This window comes from Salvelinus alpinus, chromosome 1, assembly GCF_045679555.1.
Source record: "Salvelinus alpinus chromosome 1, SLU_Salpinus.1, whole genome shotgun sequence".
NCBI classification, from domain to species: domain Eukaryota; kingdom Metazoa; phylum Chordata; class Actinopteri; order Salmoniformes; family Salmonidae; genus Salvelinus; species Salvelinus alpinus.
The window spans coordinates 30701517-30720451 of NC_092086.1; the positions used below are offsets into that span (position 1 = coordinate 30701517).

At 45.5% G+C, this 18935-nt stretch overlaps 1 protein-coding gene across 1 annotated transcript in view; it reads right to left on the reverse strand.

Annotated features, from left to right (window-relative positions):
* Nucleotides 1–9773, reverse strand: part of LOC139559282 (testis-expressed protein 2-like) — a 29753-nt gene extending 19980 nt beyond the window's left edge. Inside the window, exons 1-2 of the mRNA XM_071375180.1 lie at nucleotides 9467–9773; nucleotides 4760–4875 (exon numbers count right to left, since the gene is read on the reverse strand). The gene's annotated coding sequence lies outside the window, so the exon portion shown is untranslated. The remainder of the gene's footprint in view (nucleotides 1–4759; nucleotides 4876–9466) is intronic.
* Between the last annotated feature and the right edge of the window lie 9162 nt (nucleotides 9774–18935).

An 18935-nucleotide genomic window follows, 5' to 3' on the forward strand; every position in this document is an offset into this window, starting at 1 on the left:
ATCACCCCCTATCCCCCCACACACACCATCACCCCCTATCCCGCCACACACACCATCACCCCCTATCCCCCCCACACACACCATCACCCCCTATCCCCCCCACACACACCATCACCACCTATCCCGCCACACACACCATCACCCCCTATCCCCCACACACACCATCACCCCCTATCCCCCCCACACACACCATCACCACCTATCCCGCAACACACACCATCACCCCCTATCCCCCCTCCACACCATCCACACCATCCCCGCCTAACCCCCACACCATCACCACCTATATCCCACACCATCCCCCCCTATCCCCCACACACACAACATCACCCGCTAACCCCCACACCATCACCCCCTGTCCCCACACCATCACCCCTACCCCCCCACACACACCATCACCCACTATCCCCCAAACACACACCATCACCCCCTATCCCCCCCTCCACACTATCCCCGCCTAAACCCCCACATCATCACCACCTATACCCCACACCGTCCCCCCCTACCCCCCACACACACACACCATCACCCGCTATCCCCACACCATCACCCCCTATCCCCCCCACACACACACACACACAACATCACCCGCTATCACCCACACCATCACCCCCTATCCCCCCCACACACCATCACCACCTATCCCCCACACCATCACCGCCTATCCCCCACACCATCACCCCCAATCCCCCCCACACACACCATCACCCCATATCCCCCACACCATCACCCCTTATCCCCCAAACACACCATCACCCCCTATCCCCCACACCACCACCACCTATATCCCACACCATCCCCCCTATCCCCCCCACACACAACATCACCCGCTAACCCCCACACCATCACCCCCCGCCCCCCCACACCATCACCCCCTACCCCCCCCCCCCACACACACACCATCACCCACTATCCCCCTCACCATCCCTGCCTAACTCCCACACCATCAACGCCTATCCCCCACACACACACCATCACACTCTATCCCAAACACCATCACCCCCTATCCCCCCCACACACCATCACCCCTACCCCCCCACACACACCATCACCCCCTATCCCCACACACACACACCATCACCCCCTATCCCCACACACACACCATCACCCCCTTCCCACACACCATCACCCCCTATTCCCCACACACACACCATCACCCCTATCTCCCACAACATCACCCCCTATCCCACACCATCACCCGCTATACCCCACACCATCACCCCCTATCCCACACCATCACCCCCTACCCCCCACACCATCACCCCCTATCCCCCACACACACACCATCACCTGCTATCCCCCACACCATCACCCCCTATCCCACACTATCACCCCCTATCCCACACGCCATCACCTCCTATCCTCCACACCATCACCACCTATCCCACACCATCACCCCCTATCCTCCACACCATCACACGCTATCCCCCACACCATCACCGCCTATATCCCACACCATCACCTCCTATCCCCCACACACACACCATCACCCGCTATCCCCCACACCATCACCCCTATCCCCACACCATCACCCCCTATCCCCCCCACACACACCATCACCGCCTCTCCCCCCCACACACACCATCACCCACTATCCCCCTCACCATCCCCACCTAACTCCCACACCATCACCCCCTATCCTCCACACCATCACACGCTATCCCCCACACCATCACCGCCTATATCCCACACCATCACCTCCTATCCCCCACACACACACCATCACCCGCTATCCCCCACACCATCACCCCTATCCCCACACCATCACCCCCTATCCCCCCCACACACACAATCACCCCCTATCCCCCCACACACACCACCACCCCCTATCCCCCCACACACACCACCACCCCCTATCCCCCCCACACACACCATCACCCCCTCTCCCCCCCACACACACCATCACCCACTACCCCCCTCACCATCCCCACCTAACTCCCACACCATCACCGCCTATCCCCCATACCATCACCTCCTATCCCCCCCACACACACCATCACTCACTATCCCCCACACCCACTATCCCCCGCGGTGAGATAATGCAAACCGCTTAGCATTGTTAATGTATGCCAGAAAAAGGCACAGTGGTTTAGAGGGTCGACCGATTAATCGAAATGGATGATTAATTAGGGACGATTTCACATTTTCATAACAATCGGAAATCGATATTTTTGGACACCGATTTGGCCGAATTATATTTATTTATTTTTTTACACCTTTATTTAACTAGGCAAGTCAGTTAAGAACGCATTCTATTTTAAATGACGGCCTAGGAACGGTGGGTTAACTGCCTCATTCAGGGGCAGAACGACAGATTTTTACCTTGTCAGCTCGGGGATTAAATCTTGCAACCATACAGTTAACTAGTCCAACGCTCTAACCACCTGATTACATTGCACTCCACGAGGAGCCTGCCTGTTACGAGAATGCAGTAAGAAGCCAAGGTAAGTTGCTAGCTAGCATTAAACTTATCTTATAAAAAACAATCAATCATAATCACTAGTTAACTACACATGGTTGATGATATTACTAGTTTATCTAGCGTGTCCTACGTTGCATATAATCGATGCGGTGCGCATTCGCGAAAAAGGACTGTCGTTGCTCCAACGTGTACCTAACCATAAATATCAATGCCTTTCTTAAAATCAATACACAAGTCTATATTTTAAAACTGCATATTGAGTTAATATTGCCTGCTAACATGAATTTATTTTAACTAGGGAAATGGTGTCACTTCTCTTGCAACAGAGTCAGGGTATATGCAGCAGTTTGGGCCGCCTGGCTCGTTGGGAACTGTGTGAAGACTATTTCTTCCTAACAAAGACAGCCAACTTCGCCAAACGGGGGATGATTTAACAAAAGCGCATTTGCGAAAAAAGCACAATCGTTGCACGACTGTACCTAACCATAAACATCAATGCCTTTCTTAAAATCAATACACCGAAGTATATATTTTTAAACCTGCATATTTAGCTAAAATAAATCCCGGTTAGCAGGCAATATTAACCAGGTGAAATTGTGTCACTTCTCATGCGTTCATTACACGCAGAGTTAGTGTATATGCAACAGTTTGGGCCGCCTGTCTCGTTACGAACTAATTTGCCAGAATTTTAAGTAATTATGACATAACATTGAAGGTTGTGCAATGTAACAGGAATATTTAGACTTATGGATGCCACCCGTTAGATAAAATACGGAACGGTTCCGTATTTCATTGAAAGAATAAACGTTTTGTTTTCGAGATGATAGTTTCCGGATTCGACCATATTAATGACCTAAGGCTCGTATTTCTGTGTGTTATTATGTTATAATTAAGTCTATGGTTTGATAGAGCAGTCTGACTGAGCGATGGTAGGCACCAGCAGGCTCGTAAGCATTCATTCAAACAGCACTTTTGTGCGTTTTTCCAGCAGCTCTGCTGTTTATGAATTCAAGCCTATCAACTCCCGAGATTAGGCTGGTGTAACCGATGTGAAATGGCTAGCTAGTTAGCGGGGTGCGCGCTAATAGCGTTTCAAACGTCACTCGCTCTGAGACTTGGAGTAGTTGTTCCCCTTGCTGCTTCGCGGGTTCGTGTCACGTCCTGACCATAGTGCTTATGTGTTTTGCTTGTTTTAGTGTTGGTCAGGACGTGAGCTGGGTGGGCATTCTATGTTGTGTGTCTAGTTTGTCTGTTTCTGTGTTCAGCCTAATATGGTTCTCAATCAGAGGCAGCTGTCAATCGTTGTCCCTGATTGAGAATCATATATGAGCGTCTGCTAAATGACTTAAATGTAAATGTAAATGTAATATATAGGTGGCTTGTTTTGTGTTGGGGATTTGTGGGTGGTTGTTTCCTGTGTCAGTGTTTGTGCCACACGGGACTGTGACGGTTAGTTTGTTTGTTATTTTGAATTGTGTATAGTTTCGTGTATATTAAATCATGGAAACGTACCACGCTGCACATTGGTCCTCCGATCCTTCTCGCCTCTCCTCGTCTGAGGAGGAGGAAGAGCTAGACTGCCGTTACAGTTCGAGGGTGGCTGTTGTCGATGTGTTCCTGGTTCGAGCCCAGGTAGCGGCGAGGAGAGGGACGGAAGCTATACTGTTACACTGGCAATACTAAAGTGCCTATAAGAACATCCAATAGTCAAAGGTATATGAAATACAAATCGTATAGAGAGAAATAGTCCTATAATTCCTATAATAACTACAACCTAAAACTTCTTACCTGGGAATATTGAAGACTCATGTTAAAAGGAACCACCAGCTTTCATATGTTCTCATGCTCTGAGCAAGGAACTTTCTTACATGGCACATATTGCACTTTCTTTCTTCTCCAACACTTTGTTTTTGCATTATTTAAACCAAATTGAACATGTTTCATTATTTATTTGAGGCTAAATTGATGCATTACATTAAGTTAAAATAAGTGTTCATTCAGTATTGTTGTAATTGTCATTATTACAAATAAATAAATAAAAATCGGCCGATTAATCGGTATCGGCTTTTTTTGGTCCTCCAATAATCGGTATCGGTATCGGCGTTGAAAAATCATAATCGGTTGACCTCTAGTTTGGACTGATGGGACAGAGAGAAAGAGAGAGAGAGTGATAAAGAGAGAGAGAAAATAAACAGAGAGAAAGAGAGAGACAGAAATAAAGAGACAGAGAGAGGCTGTTCAAGGCTGGATCAATCCCCCCTCCTCCCTCTCTGTGAGGTCAGACCATACAGTCCCCATGCAGGGTCCCGATCAATAGGAGCTCATATTCAGGCTTACCTTGAGACTTCAGTGGCATTCAATCTGCTGCCTCTGGCCTGGGCTGCAACACTGTCTGTCCTCACTGACACTCACACACACAGCCAGACCATGGATCATGCTGCTGCCTTAGAGGCCTGCATGGGAGAGAGAGACACATCAGTTGTGGTGAGGGGGAGCACTAGAAGGTATATCATTATTTTACTGTCACACTCACTCACTCACTCACTCACTCACTCACTCACTCACTCACACACACACACACACCCACACACACACACCCACACGTACCCACACACACACGTACCCACACACACACGTACCCACACACACACACACGTACCCCCCCCCCCCCACACACACACACACACGCACAGCACAGCGGTAGCACAGCACAGCGGTAGCACTCTGATTAGCAGGTAAACCCTGACTGCCACTTCACTCTCTCCATCAGCAGACAGACTGCAGTTCTGTGAATGAACTGGGACTCATAAGATATTAATGTGCTGAACTTGTCTCACAAACGCATGGATGAATGACAAAACCCCCCTGATCCCTCAGTAACCCCGTTCACCACAGAGAGAAGGAGAGAGTGTGAGCAGAGAGAACAGAGACTGAGGTGTTCATGTAAGGAGAGATCGAATATTCGTGCTTCTACACCTGCATTGCTTGCTGTTTGGGGTTTTAGGCTGGGTTTCTGTACAGCACTTCGAGATATTAGCTGATGTACGAAGGGCTATATAAAATAAACTTGATTGATTGATTGAATGGTGACTGAACTCTGTGTCCAGCTAGTTACCAGTGTAGCTACATTGTCAATGCTTTTACGACAAAAACACATACAGATGTATGTGTAATGACAGGATTAAAGCACAATGATGTCAATGAGATACAGCAGACATGAGCCCACACTGTCCCTCAATTCCTCTGTCTCCCTATTCATTACCGAAACCAACATCAGTATCTGTCTCCCTATTCATTATTGAAACCAACATCAGTATCTGTCTCCCTATTCATTACCGAAACCAACATCAGTATCTGTCTCCCTATTCATTACCGAAACCAACATCAGTATCTGTCTCCCTATTCATTACCGAAACCAACATCAGTATCTGTCTCCCTATTCATTACCGAAACCAACATCAGTATCTGTCTCCCTATTCATTATTGAAACCAACATCAGTATCTGTCTCCCTATTCATTATTGAAACCAACATCAGTATCTGTCTCCCTATTCATTACCCGAAACCAACATCAGTATCTGTCTCCCTATTCATTATTGAAACCAACATCAGTATCTGTCTCCCTATTCATTACCCGAAACCAACATCAGTATCTGTCTCCCTATTCATTACCCGAAACCAACATCAGTATCTGTCTCCCTATTCATTATTGAAACCAACATCAGTATCTGTCTCCCTATTCATTACCGAAACCAACATCAGTATCTGTCTCCCTATTCATTATTGAAACCAACATCAGTATCTGTCTCCCTATTCATTACCCGAAACCAACATCAGTATCTGTCTCCCTATTCATTATTGAAACCAACATCAGTATCTGTCTCCCTATTCATTATTGAAACCAACATCAGTATCTGTCTCCCTATTCATTATTGAAACCAACATCAGTATCTGTCTCCCTATTCATTATTGAAACCAACATCAGTATCTGTCTCCCTATTCATTATTGAAACCAACATCAGTATCTGTCTCCCTATTCATTACCGAAACCAACATCAGTATCTGTCTCCCTATTCATTATTGAAACCAACATCAGTATCTGTCTCCCTATTCATTACCGAAACCAACATCAGTATCTGTCTCCCTATTCATTATCGAAACCAACATCAGTATCTGTCTCCCTATTCATTATTGAAACCAACATCAGTATCTGTCTCCCTATTCATTATTGAAACCAACATCAGTATCTGTCTCCCTATTCATTACCGAAACCAACATCAGTATCTGTCTCCCTATTCATTATTGAAACCAACATCAGTATCTGTCTCCCTATTCATTATTGAAACCAACATCAGTATCTGTCTCCCTATTCATTATTGAAACCAACATCAGTATCTGTCTCCCTATTCATTATTGAAACCAACATCAGTATCTGTCTCCCTATTCATTACCGAAACCAACATCAGTATCTGTCTCCCTATTCATTATTGAAACCAACATCAGTATCTGTCTCCCTATTCATTACCGAAACCAACATCAGTATCTGTCTCCCTATTCATTACCGAAACCAACATCAGTATCTGTCTCCCTATTCATTACCGAAACCAACATCAGTATCTGTCTCCCTATTCATTATTGAAACCAACATCAGTATCTGTCTCCCTATTCATTATTGAAACCAACATCAGTATCTGTCTCCCTATTCATTACCGAAACCAACATCAGTATCTGTCTCCCTATTCATTATTGAAACCAACATCAGTATCTGTCTCCCTATTCATTATTGAAACCAACATCAGTATCTGTCTCCCTATTCATTATTGAAACCAACATCAGTATCTGTCTCCCTATTCATTACCGAAACCAACATCAGTATCTGTCTCCCTATTCATTATTGAAACCAACATCAGTATCTGTCTCCCTATTCATTATTGAAACCAACATCAGTATCTGTCTCCCTATTCATTACCGAAACCAACATCAGTATCTGTCTCCCTATTCATTACCGAAACCAACATCAGTATCTGTCTCCCTATTCATTATTGAAACCAACATCAGTATCTGTCTCCCTATTCATTATTGAAACCAACATCAGTATCTGTCTCCCTATTCATTATTGAAACCAACATCAGTATCTGGCTCCCTATTCATTATTGAAACCAACATCAGTATCTGTCTCCCTATTCATTACCCGAAACCAACATCAGTATCTGTCTCCCTATTCATTATTGAAACCAACATCAGTATCTGTCTCCCTATTCATTATTGAAACCAACATCAGTATCTGTCTCCCTATTCATTACCGAAACCAACATCAGTATCTGTCTCCCTATTCATTACCGAAACCAACATCAGTATCTGTCTCCCTATTCATTATTGAAACCAACATCAGTATCTGTCTCCCTATTCATTATTGAAACCAACATCAGTATCTGTCTCCCTATTCATTACCGAAACCAACATCAGTATCTGTCTCCCTATTCATTATTGAAACCAACATCAGTATCTGTCTCCCTATTCATTATTGAAACCAACATCAGTATCTGTCTCCCTATTCATTATTGAAACCAACATCAGTATCTGTCTCCCTATTCATTACCGAAACCAACATCAGTATCTGTCTCCCTATTCATTATTGAAACCAACATCAGTATCTGTCTCCCTATTCATTATTGAAACCAACATCAGTATCTGTCTCCCTATTCATTACCGAAACCAACATCAGTATCTGTCTCCCTATTCATTACCGAAACCAACATCAGTATCTGTCTCCCTATTCATTATTGAAACCAACATCAGTATCTGTCTCCCTATTCATTATTGAAACCAACATCAGTATCTGTCTCCCTATTCATTATTGAAACCAACATCAGTATCTGGCTCCCTATTCATTATTGAAACCAACATCAGTATCTGTCTCCCTATTCATTACCCGAAACCAACATCAGTATCTGTCTCCCTATTCATTATTGAAACCAACATCAGTATCTGTCTCCCTATTCATTACCCGAAACCAACATCAGTATCTGTCTCCCTATTCATTATTGAAACCAACATCAGTATCTGTCTCCCTATTCATTATTGAAACCAACATCAGTATCTGTCTCCCTATTCATTATTGAAACCAACATCAGTATCTGTCTCCCTATTCATTATTGAAACCAACATCAGTATCTGTCTCCCTATTCATTATTGAAACCAACATCAGTATCTGTCTCCCTATTCATTATTGAAACCAACATCAGTATCTGTCTCCCTATTCATTACCGAAACCAACATCAGTATCTGTCTCCCTATTCATTACCCGAAACCAACATCAGTATCTGTCTCCCTATTCATTATTGAAACCAACATCAGTATCTGTCTCCCTATTCATTACCCGAAACCAACATCAGTATGAAAAATCCTATAGAAAGAGATATTTGCACCTCAAATTGTCCGTGTCTGGCTCAGTTTCAGAAAGAACAGAAGGGCCTATACCTAGCTGATTCATCATCGTATCTCACCTAGCCAATAATTGTGAATAATATTACTAAATGGAGACCTGCGATCACTGCTTCACAGCTCAAAGCCTATAGACAACGACCCCTAGGCTATGTCTGCTTGCTGCAAATGATCTGTCTGTTATTAAGAACCAGGAAACCATGACATAAACACTGTAGCATAAACAAAGACATGCGGATACATATGTAGATACACAGGCTAGGCTATACGCTACTGTATGTGCAACGTTACAGCCTGGGCTACAATATCCTACCGCTCCCATTTCAGATGGTTTTAATGTATCAGCACCGTTACATTGTAACATTGTAGGTTAACCTCTGTAGCGGACATAATAAACAGGTCGGAGTCACATCGCCACTTTGGCTTTGTCTGTCCACATCTGTAAAAGGCGTCTCTCTGCTCTCTTCCGTGTCGAATATAGTATACCCACCCAACTGAATGGACTGGAGGATACAGCCATTGACAAAAAAAATGCTCTCCGAGAGAGAACGCAAAGGCATATTAGAATCTAGGCTAATATTATAGGCGATATCAATCTTACCGTATCGACGGTTCATTTCATCCACATCGGGTGTGTTTGATGCTGATGCACACTGTAACTAATCCTGGATTTCCCACAATCAATCTGCGTATAGTACAGCTGCCTACATACGTGATGATGAGCCGCTGAATGTGAATCCCAGTGACAGCCCAATACAGTGAGAAACAGCGAGAAAAAGTATTCTCCGTTTTCCAAGGGCAGAATAATCAAATCGGATCCGATGGCAGAACGCCTAACGGGCATCTGATCTCTAGCCTATATGCTCTGGGATTGATTAACATGTTAGAGACTAGGTATTTGTTTCGGTGATCATATGACACACCCACATTGTATAACGCTGTCTTTATAGGATCCTGCAGCACCATATGGTCTACCTTACAATACTGAAGTCAAACAACCCATACATTAAATAATATGCATATTTAATGATATTGCAGCAGAATAGTCAGAAGTGCATCACTATGAAGTGATTGGGGTGAATATCCTGAGTTGTAATCACAGGCATCAGTTATGATTAAAACACTTTTGCAATCTCCCTTCTATAGGAAAGCAAGGGTTTCACTTTCACCAATCTAGAAAGGAGGGAGGGAATGAGGGAGGGATCCATTCTCAAAGTATTTAAATAGGGCCTAGAGCTCACACTGTTATTCTGTGGTTCAGAAGTCATGGGACTGAATAGAACTGAATGGGACCGTCATGGGACTGAATGGAACTGAATGGGACAGTCATGGGACTGAATGGAATTGAATGGGACAGTCATGGGACTGAATGGGACCGCCATGGGAATGAATGGAACTGAATGGGACAGTCATGTGACTGAATGGGACCGTCATGGGACTGAATGGGACCGTCATGGGACCGAATGGGACTGAATGGGACCGTCATGGGACTGAATGGGACCGTCATGGGACTGAATGGGACCGTCATTGGACTGAATGGGACCGCCATGGGACTGAATGGGACCGTCATGGGACTGAATGGGACCGCCATGGGACTGAATGGGACTGAATGGGACTGAATGGGACAGTCATGGAACTGAATGGGACAGTCATGGAACTGAATGGGACAGTCATGGGACAGAATGGGACAGTCATGGAACTGAATGGGACAGTCATGGAACTGAATGGGACAGTCATGGGACAGTCATGGGACTGAATGGGACAGTCATGGGACCGTCATGGGACTGAATGGGACAGTCATGGGACTGAATGGGACCGTCATGGGACTGAATGGGACAGTCATGGAACTGAATGGGACAGTCATGGAACTGAATGGGACAGTCATGGGACTGAATGGGACCGTCATGGGACTGAATGAGACTGAATGGGACAGTCATGGGACCATCATGGGACTGAATGGGACAGTCATGGAACTGAATGGGATAGTCATGGGACAGTCATGGTACAGTCATCGGACAACCAGCGACAACCCCTGGCCCCTAACCTAGACACTTGTGTAGATCTGAAAGGATTGAATAGGTGTAAGCAATGGGGCCAAAAATCTCTTTCTGTTTGGAAGGGAAATGTGGCCATCTAGTGGATATGTACCATCAACAAGAGAAAATGCATCTACGTCTGTTAAGAACAAATTCTTATTTACAATGACAGCGGGTTAACTGCCTTTTTCAGGAGCAGAACGACAGATTCTTACCTTGTCAGCTCAGGGATTTGATCTAGCAACCTTTCGGTTACTGGCCCAACGCTCTAACCACTAGGCTACCTGCCTCCGTCTGTACAGGTATCTATCATTGTCACATCACATGCCCTGACATTCTATAAAACATTATGGTTGACTTTTAATACTTTCCTGAATTGAATTCATCTACATTAAATTGACCCCAACAATGGTTTCCAGCTGGGCTCCTTCGAGTCGCTCTCTGGTGTAAAATAGGAACACAGTGACACCCAGTGGTATTTATTGGTGGAACAAATTGTTGTTGTGAGGTACAGAACTGACAAGAGGGTAGAACAAGAGAGAGGGAGATAAAGACAAAGTGTAAGGAGTTAAAATAACAGAGAGAGAAAGAGAACATTTGCTTTGGCAATGTTTCCCATGCCAATAAAGCCCATTTGAATTTAATTTAATGTAATGGAGAGAGAGAGTGAGACAGAGAGAGAGAGAAATTAATGATAAAGGGGACAGAACAGTAAAAGTTCAGAATGATGAGGGACAGAGAGAATAAGAAAGAGAGAGAGACAGATTCACAGGGACACAGAGAGAGAGAGAGAGACTCACAGAGAAAGAAAGAGAGCGTGCGAGACTCACAGAGAGAGAGAGAGAGACTCACAGAGAAAGAAAGAGAGCGTGCGAGACTCACAGAGAGAGAGACTCACAGAGAAAGAAAGAGAGCGTGCGAGACTCACAGAGAGAGAGACTCACAGAGAGAGAGAGAGAGACTCACAGAGAAAGAAAGAGAGCGTGCGAGACTCACAGAGAGAGAGACTCACAGAGAGAGAGAGAGAGACTCACAGAGAAAGAAAGAGAGCGTGCGAGACTCACAGAGAGAGAGACTCACAGAGAAAGAGAGAGAGACTCACAGAGAGAGAGAGAGAGACTCACAGAGAGAGAGAGAGAGACTCACAGAGAGAGAGAGAGAGACTCACAGAGAGAGAGAGAGAGACTCACAGAGAGAGAGAGAGAGACTCACAGAGAAAGAAAGAGAGCGTGCGAGACTCACAGAGAGAGAGACTCACAGAGAAAGAGAGAGAGACTCACAGAGAGAGAGAGAGAGACTCACAGAGAGAGAGAGAGAGACTCACAGAGAGAGAGAGAGAGACTCACAGAGAGAGAGAGAGAGACTCACAGAGAGAGAGAGAGAGACTCACAGAGAGAGAGAGAGAGAGAGACTCACAGAGAGAGGCAAGAGAGAAGAAAGTGAGGGACCCTAGTTAATAATTGATATGGGCCCTGGTCCCAGACTCAGTTCTGGGTTCAGCAGAAGATCCCTCTATCTCCCTCACACAAAGCCATTTAGCAGTGATTCACATCTAAGCTGTCCAGCCTCCTGCTGCCAAGCTGAAAGGCCAGAGCCCCCATTGCCTTCCTGCTGCTCTAATAACGCATCCTTTATCAAGTTCACAAACCAAACTATTAATGGAGAGGGCTCACCGAGCTAATAACTTCAGAGAAGTGCCTCCTCCTTTGCCTCCTCCTTTGAAATGCCTCATCCTTTGAAATGCCTCCTCCTTTGAAATGTGTCTCTATCTGCATCTGTTTCCTGTGACTGCGAGAAGAGAGAGAGAGGGGGAGACAGAGAGAGAGAGAGAGAGAGAGAGAGAGAGAGAGAGAGAGAGAGAGAGAGAGAGAGAGAGAGAGAGAGAGAGAGAGAGAGAGAGAGAGAGAGAGAGAGAGAGAGAGAGAGAGAGAGAGAGAGAGAGAGAGAGAGAGAGAGAGAGAGAGAGAGAGAGAGAGAGAGAGAGAGAGAGAGAGAGAGAGAGAGAGAGAGAGACAGAGAGAAAGAGACAGAGAGAAAGAGACAGAGAGAGAGAGACAGAGAGAGAGAGAGAGAGAGAGACAGAGAGAGAGACAGAGAGAGAGACAGAGAGAGAGACAGAGAGAGAGACAGAGAGAGAGAGACAGAGAGAGAGAGACAGAGAGAGAGAGACAGAGAGAGAGAGACAGAGAGAGAGAGAGACAGAGAGAGAGACAGAGAGAGAGAGAGAGAGACAGAGAGACAGAGAGAGAGACAGAGAGAGAGAGAGAGAGAGAGAGAGACAGAGAGAGAGACAGAGAGACAGAGAGAGAGACAGAGAGAGAGACAGAGAGAGAGAGACAGAGAGAGAGAGAAAGACAGAGAGAGAGAGACAGAGAGAGAGAGAAAGACAGAGAGAGAGAAAGAGAGAGAGAGAGAGAGAGAGAGAGAGACTCACAGAGAGAGAGAGAGAGACTCACAGAGAGAGAGAGAGAGAGAGACTCACAGAGAGAGGCAAGAGAGAAGAAAGTGAGGGACCCTAGTTAATAATTGATATGGGCCCTGGTCCCAGACTCAGTTCTGGGTTCAGCAGAAGATCCCTCTATCTCCCTCACACAAAGCCATGGTGAATCACTAAAACAATACAGAAATACACTACGGAAAAAGAAGGAACAGCACGTCAGAAATCAGCTCAATGTAATTGAAGAATCCATAGACTCTAACCACTTCTGGGAAAATTGGAAAACACTAAACAAACAACAACACGAAGAATTATCTATCCAAAATGGAGATGTATGGGTAAACCACTTCTCCAATCTTTTTGGCTCTATAACAAAGAATAAAGAGCAAAAACATATACATGATCAAATACAAATCCTTGAATCAACTATTAAAGACTACCAGAACCCACTGGATTCTCCAATTACCTTGAACGAGTTACAGGACAAAATAAAAACCCTCCAACCCAAAAAGGCCTGTGGTGTTGATGGTATCCTTAATGAAATGATCAAATATACAGACAACAAATTCCAATTGGCTATACTAAAACTCTTTAACATCGTCCTTAGCTCTGGCATCTTCCCCAATATTTGGAACCAAGGACTGATCACCCCAATCCACAAAAGTGGAGACAAATTTGACCCCAATAACTACCGTGGAATATGCGTCAACAGTAACCTTGGGAAAATACTCTGCATTATCATTAACAGCAGACTCGTACATTTCCTCAATGAAAACAATGTACTGAGCAAATGTCAAATTGGCTTTTTACCAAATTACCGTACAACAGACCATGTATTCACCCTACACACCCTAATTGACAACCAAACAAACCAAAACAAAGGCAAAGTCTTCTCATGCTTTGTTGATTTCAAAAAAGCCTTCGACTCAATTTGGCATGAGGGTCTGCTATACAAATTGATGGAAAGTGGTGTTGGGGGAAAAACATACGACATTATAAAATCCATGTACACAAACAACAAGTGTGCGGTTAAAATTGGCAAAAAACACACACATTTCTTCACACAGGGTCGTGGGGTGAGACAGGGATGCAGCTTAAGCCCCACCCTCTTCAACATATATATCAACGAATTGGCGAGGGCATTAGAACAGTCTGCAGCACCTGGCCTCACCCTACTAGAATCCGAAGTCAAATGTCTACTGTTTGCTGATGATCTGGTGCTTCTGTCACCAACCAAGGAGGGCCTACAGCAGCACCTAGATCTTCTGCACAGATTCTGTCAGACCTGGGCCCTGACAGTAAATCTCAGTAAGACCAAAATAATGGTGTTCCAAAAAAGGTCCAGTCGCCAGGACCACAAATTCCATCTAGACACCGTTGCCCTAGAGCACACAAAAAACTATACATACCTCGGCCTAAACCTCAGCACCACAGGTAACTTCCACAAAGCTGTGAACGATCTGAGAGACAAGGCAAGAAGGGCATTCTATGCCATCAAAAGGAACATAAATTTCAACATACCAATTAGGATCTGGCTAAAAATACTTGAATCAGTCATAGAGCCCATTGCCCTTTATGGTTGTGAGGTCTGGGGTCCGCTCACCAACCAAGATTTCACAAAATGGGACAAACACCAAATTGAGACTCTGCATGCAGAATTCTGCAAAAATATCCTCCGTGTACAACGTAGAACACCAAATAATGCATGCAGAGCAGAATTAGGCCGATACCCACTAATTATCAAAATCCAGAAAAGAGCCGTTAAATTCTACAACCACCTAAAAGGAAGCGATTCCCAAACCTTCCATAACAAAGCAATCACCTACAGAGAGATGAACCTGGAGAAGAGTCCCCTAAGCAAGCTGGTCCTGGGGCTCTGTTCACAAACACACCCCACAGAGCCCCAGGACAACAGCACAATTAGACCCAACCAAATCATGAGCAAACAAAAAGATTATTACTTGACACATTGGAAAGAATTAACAAACAAACAGAGCAAACTAGAATGCTATTTGGCCCTAAACAGAGAGTACACAGTGGCAGAATACCTGACCACTGTGACTGACCCAAACTTAAGGAAAGCTTTGACTATGTACAGACTCAGTGAGCATAGCCTTGCTATTGAGAAAGGCCGCCGTAGGCAGACATGGCTCTCAAGAGAAGACAGGATATGTGCTCACTGCCCACAAAATGAGGTGGAAACTGAGCTGCACTTCCTAACCTCCTGCCCAATGTATGACCATATTAGAGACACATATTTCCCTCAGATCACACAGATCCACAAAGAATTCGAAAACAAATCCAATTTTGATAAACTCCCATATCTACTGGGTGAAATTCCACAGTGTGCCATCACAGCAGCAAGATTTGTGACCTGTTGCCACAAGAAAAGGGCAACCAGTGAAGAACAAACACCATTGTAAATACAACCCATATTTATGTTTATTTATTTTAACTTGTGTGCTTTAACCATTTATACATTGCTACAACACTGTATATATATAATATGACATTTGTAATGTCTTTATTGCTTTGAAACTTCTGTATGTGTAATGTTTACTGTTAATTTTTATTGTTTATTTCACTTTTGTATATTATCTACCTCACTTGCTTTGGCAATGTTAACACATGTTTCCCATGCCAATAAAGCCCCTTGAATTGAATTGAATTGAATTGAATTGAATTGAATTGAGAGAGAGAGAGAGAGAGAGAGAGAGAGAGAGAGAGAGAGAGGAGAGAGAGAGAGAGAGAGAGAAGGAGAGCGAGACAGAGAGAGAGCGTGTGTGTAAGAGAGAGAGAGAGAGAGAGAGAGAGACAGAGAGAGAGAGAAGGAGCGAGAGAGAGAGAGAGAGAGAGAGAGAGAGAGAGAGAGACAGAGAGAGAGAGAGAGACAGAGAGAGAGAGAGAGAGAGAGAGAGAGAGAGAAGGAGAGCGAGACAGAGAGAGAGCGTGTGTGTAAGAGAGAGAGAGAGAGAGAGAGAGAGACAGAGAGAGAGAGAAGGAGCGAGAGAGAGAGAGAGAGAGAGAAGGAGAGAGAGAGAGAGAGAGAGAGAGAGAGAGAGAGAGAGAGAGAGAGAGAGAGAGAGAGAGAGAGAGAGAGAGAAGGAGAGAGAGAGAGAGAGAGAGAGAGAGACAGAGAGAGAGAAGGAGAGAGAGAGAGAGAGAGAGAGAGAGAGACAGAGAGAGAGAGAGAGAGAGAGAGAGAGAGAGAGAGAGAGAAGGAGAGAGAGAGAGAGAGAGAGAGAGAGAGAGAGAGAGAGAGAGAGAGACAGAGAGAGAGAGAAGGAGCGAGAGAGAGAGAGAGACAGAGCAGGAGCGAGAGAGAGAGACAGTGCTATTGAGAAAGGCCGCCGTAGGCAGACATGGCTCTCAAGAGAAGACAGGCTATGTGCACACTGCCCACAAAATGAGGTGGAAACTGAGCTGCACTTCCTAACCTCCTGCCCAATGTATGACCATATTAGAGAGACATATTTCCCTCAGATTACACAGATCCACAAAGAATTCGAAAACAAATCCAATTTTGATAAACTCCCATATCTACTGGGTGAAATTCCACAGTGTGCCATCACAGCAGCAAGATTTGTGACCTGTTGCCACAAGAAAAGGGCAACCAGTGAAGAACAAACACCACTGTAAATACAACCCATATTTATGTTTATTTATTTTAACTTGTGTGCTTTAACCATTTGTACATTGTTACAACACTGCATATATATAATATGACATTTGTAATGTCTTTATTGTTTTGAAACTTCTGTATGTGTAATGTTTACTGTTCATTTTTATTGTTTATTTGACTTTTGTATATTACCTACCTCACTTGCTTTGGCAATGTTAACACATGTTTCCCATGCCAATAAAGCCCCTTGAATTGAATTGAATTGAATTGAATTGAGAGAGAGAGAGAGAGAGAGAGAGAGAGAGAGAGAGAGAGAGAGAGAGAGAGAGAGAGAGAGAGAGAGAGAGAGAGAGAGAGAGAGAGAGAGAGAGAGAGAGAGAGAGAGAGAGAGAGAGAGAGAGAGAGAGAGAGAGAGAGAGAGAGAGAGAGAGAGAGAGAGAGAGAGAGAGAGAGAGAGAGAGACACATCAAAGCTCAGTCGCAGTGTTTGGAGATCACAAGGCCTTCCGTGCTGTATCTGTCTCAAACACACTACTACTGAAACACAGCAGTGATGAACAACAAAGATGTCCATCTTATCTGGCCACTGATGAACGCAGATGTCTCGCCTCTCTCGGCTCGATCTCCCCTCTGTTCAGTGCTGCGGGGCACCACCACGGCTGACCAATCAATAGCCACCGCTCAGCGTTCGGTGAAAAGTACATAGAAGTGCTGAGTACTGGAACCTTTTGCTTTTCAAGGCAGCCCTTTCTTTGTTGTGTGCTAATGACTCAACCTTTTGATCTTAAAGACAGGGGCTGGGGTTGGACGAGGTGTACAATGAGAGATGTGGTTGGTTGTTAAGGCAGAGGTGGGTGGACAGGGGAGGGGAGGTACCTTTTCATGTTACCTTTACTCTGCTATAGGGATTTATAATGAATGTCAGCACTGATAACAAAACCCCATTTGCATATCATAATCGCCCATCTCTGGGTTTTCTGATCAGGTGGAAGGACTGCTCTGTTCTCCCTCCTCTTTCCCCTCCAGTTCCCTTTGAAAGCCGTTTGAAGTGCACTGCCCTGCTGTTCAAATAACCAGGAACGTGTGCATGCCGCCACTGATCTGCCTGCGCTGATTTGTTTAAAAGAGGAGAAAGGGGAGGAGGGGAGATGTAGGGGAGGAGGGGAGATGTAGGTGAGGAGGGGAGATGTAGGGGAGGAGGGGAGATGTAGGGGAGGAGGGGAGATGTAGGTGAGGAGGGGAGATGTAGGGGAGGAGGGGAGATGTAGGTGAGGAGGGGAGATGTAGGTGAGGAGGGGAGATGTAGGGGAGGAGGGGAGGAGGGGAGGAGGGGAGATGTAGGTGAGGAGGGGAGATGTAGGTGAGGAGGGGAGATGTAGGTGAGGAGAAAGGGGAGATGTAGGTGAGGAGGGGAGATGTAGGGGAGATGTAGGGGAGGAGGGGAGATGTAGGTGAGGAGGGGAGATGTAGGTGAGGAGGGGAGATGTAGGCGAGGAGGGGAGATGTAGGGGAGGAGGGGAGGAGGGGAGATGTAGGGGAGGAGGGGAGATGTAGGTGAGGAGGGGAGATGTAGGGGAGGAGGGGAGGAGGGGAGGAGGGGAGATGTAGGTGAGGAGGGGAGATGTAGGTGAGGAGGGGAGGTGTAGGGGAGAAAGGGGAGATGTAGGTGAGGAGAAAGGGGAGATGTAGGTGAGGAGGGGAGATGTAGGGGAGATGTAGGGGAGGAGGGGAGATGTAGGTGAGGAGGGGAGATGTAGGTGAGGAGGGGAGATGTAGGGGAGGAGGGGAGATGTAGGGGAGGAGGGGAGGAGGGGACATGTAGGGGAGGAGGGGAGATGTAGGTGAGGAGGGGAGATGTAGGGGAGGAGGGGAGGAGGGGAGGAGGGGAGATGTAGGTGAGGAGGGGAGATGTAGGTGAGGAGGGGAGGTGTAGGGGAGAAAGGGGAGATGTAGGTGAGGAGAAAGGGGAGATGTAG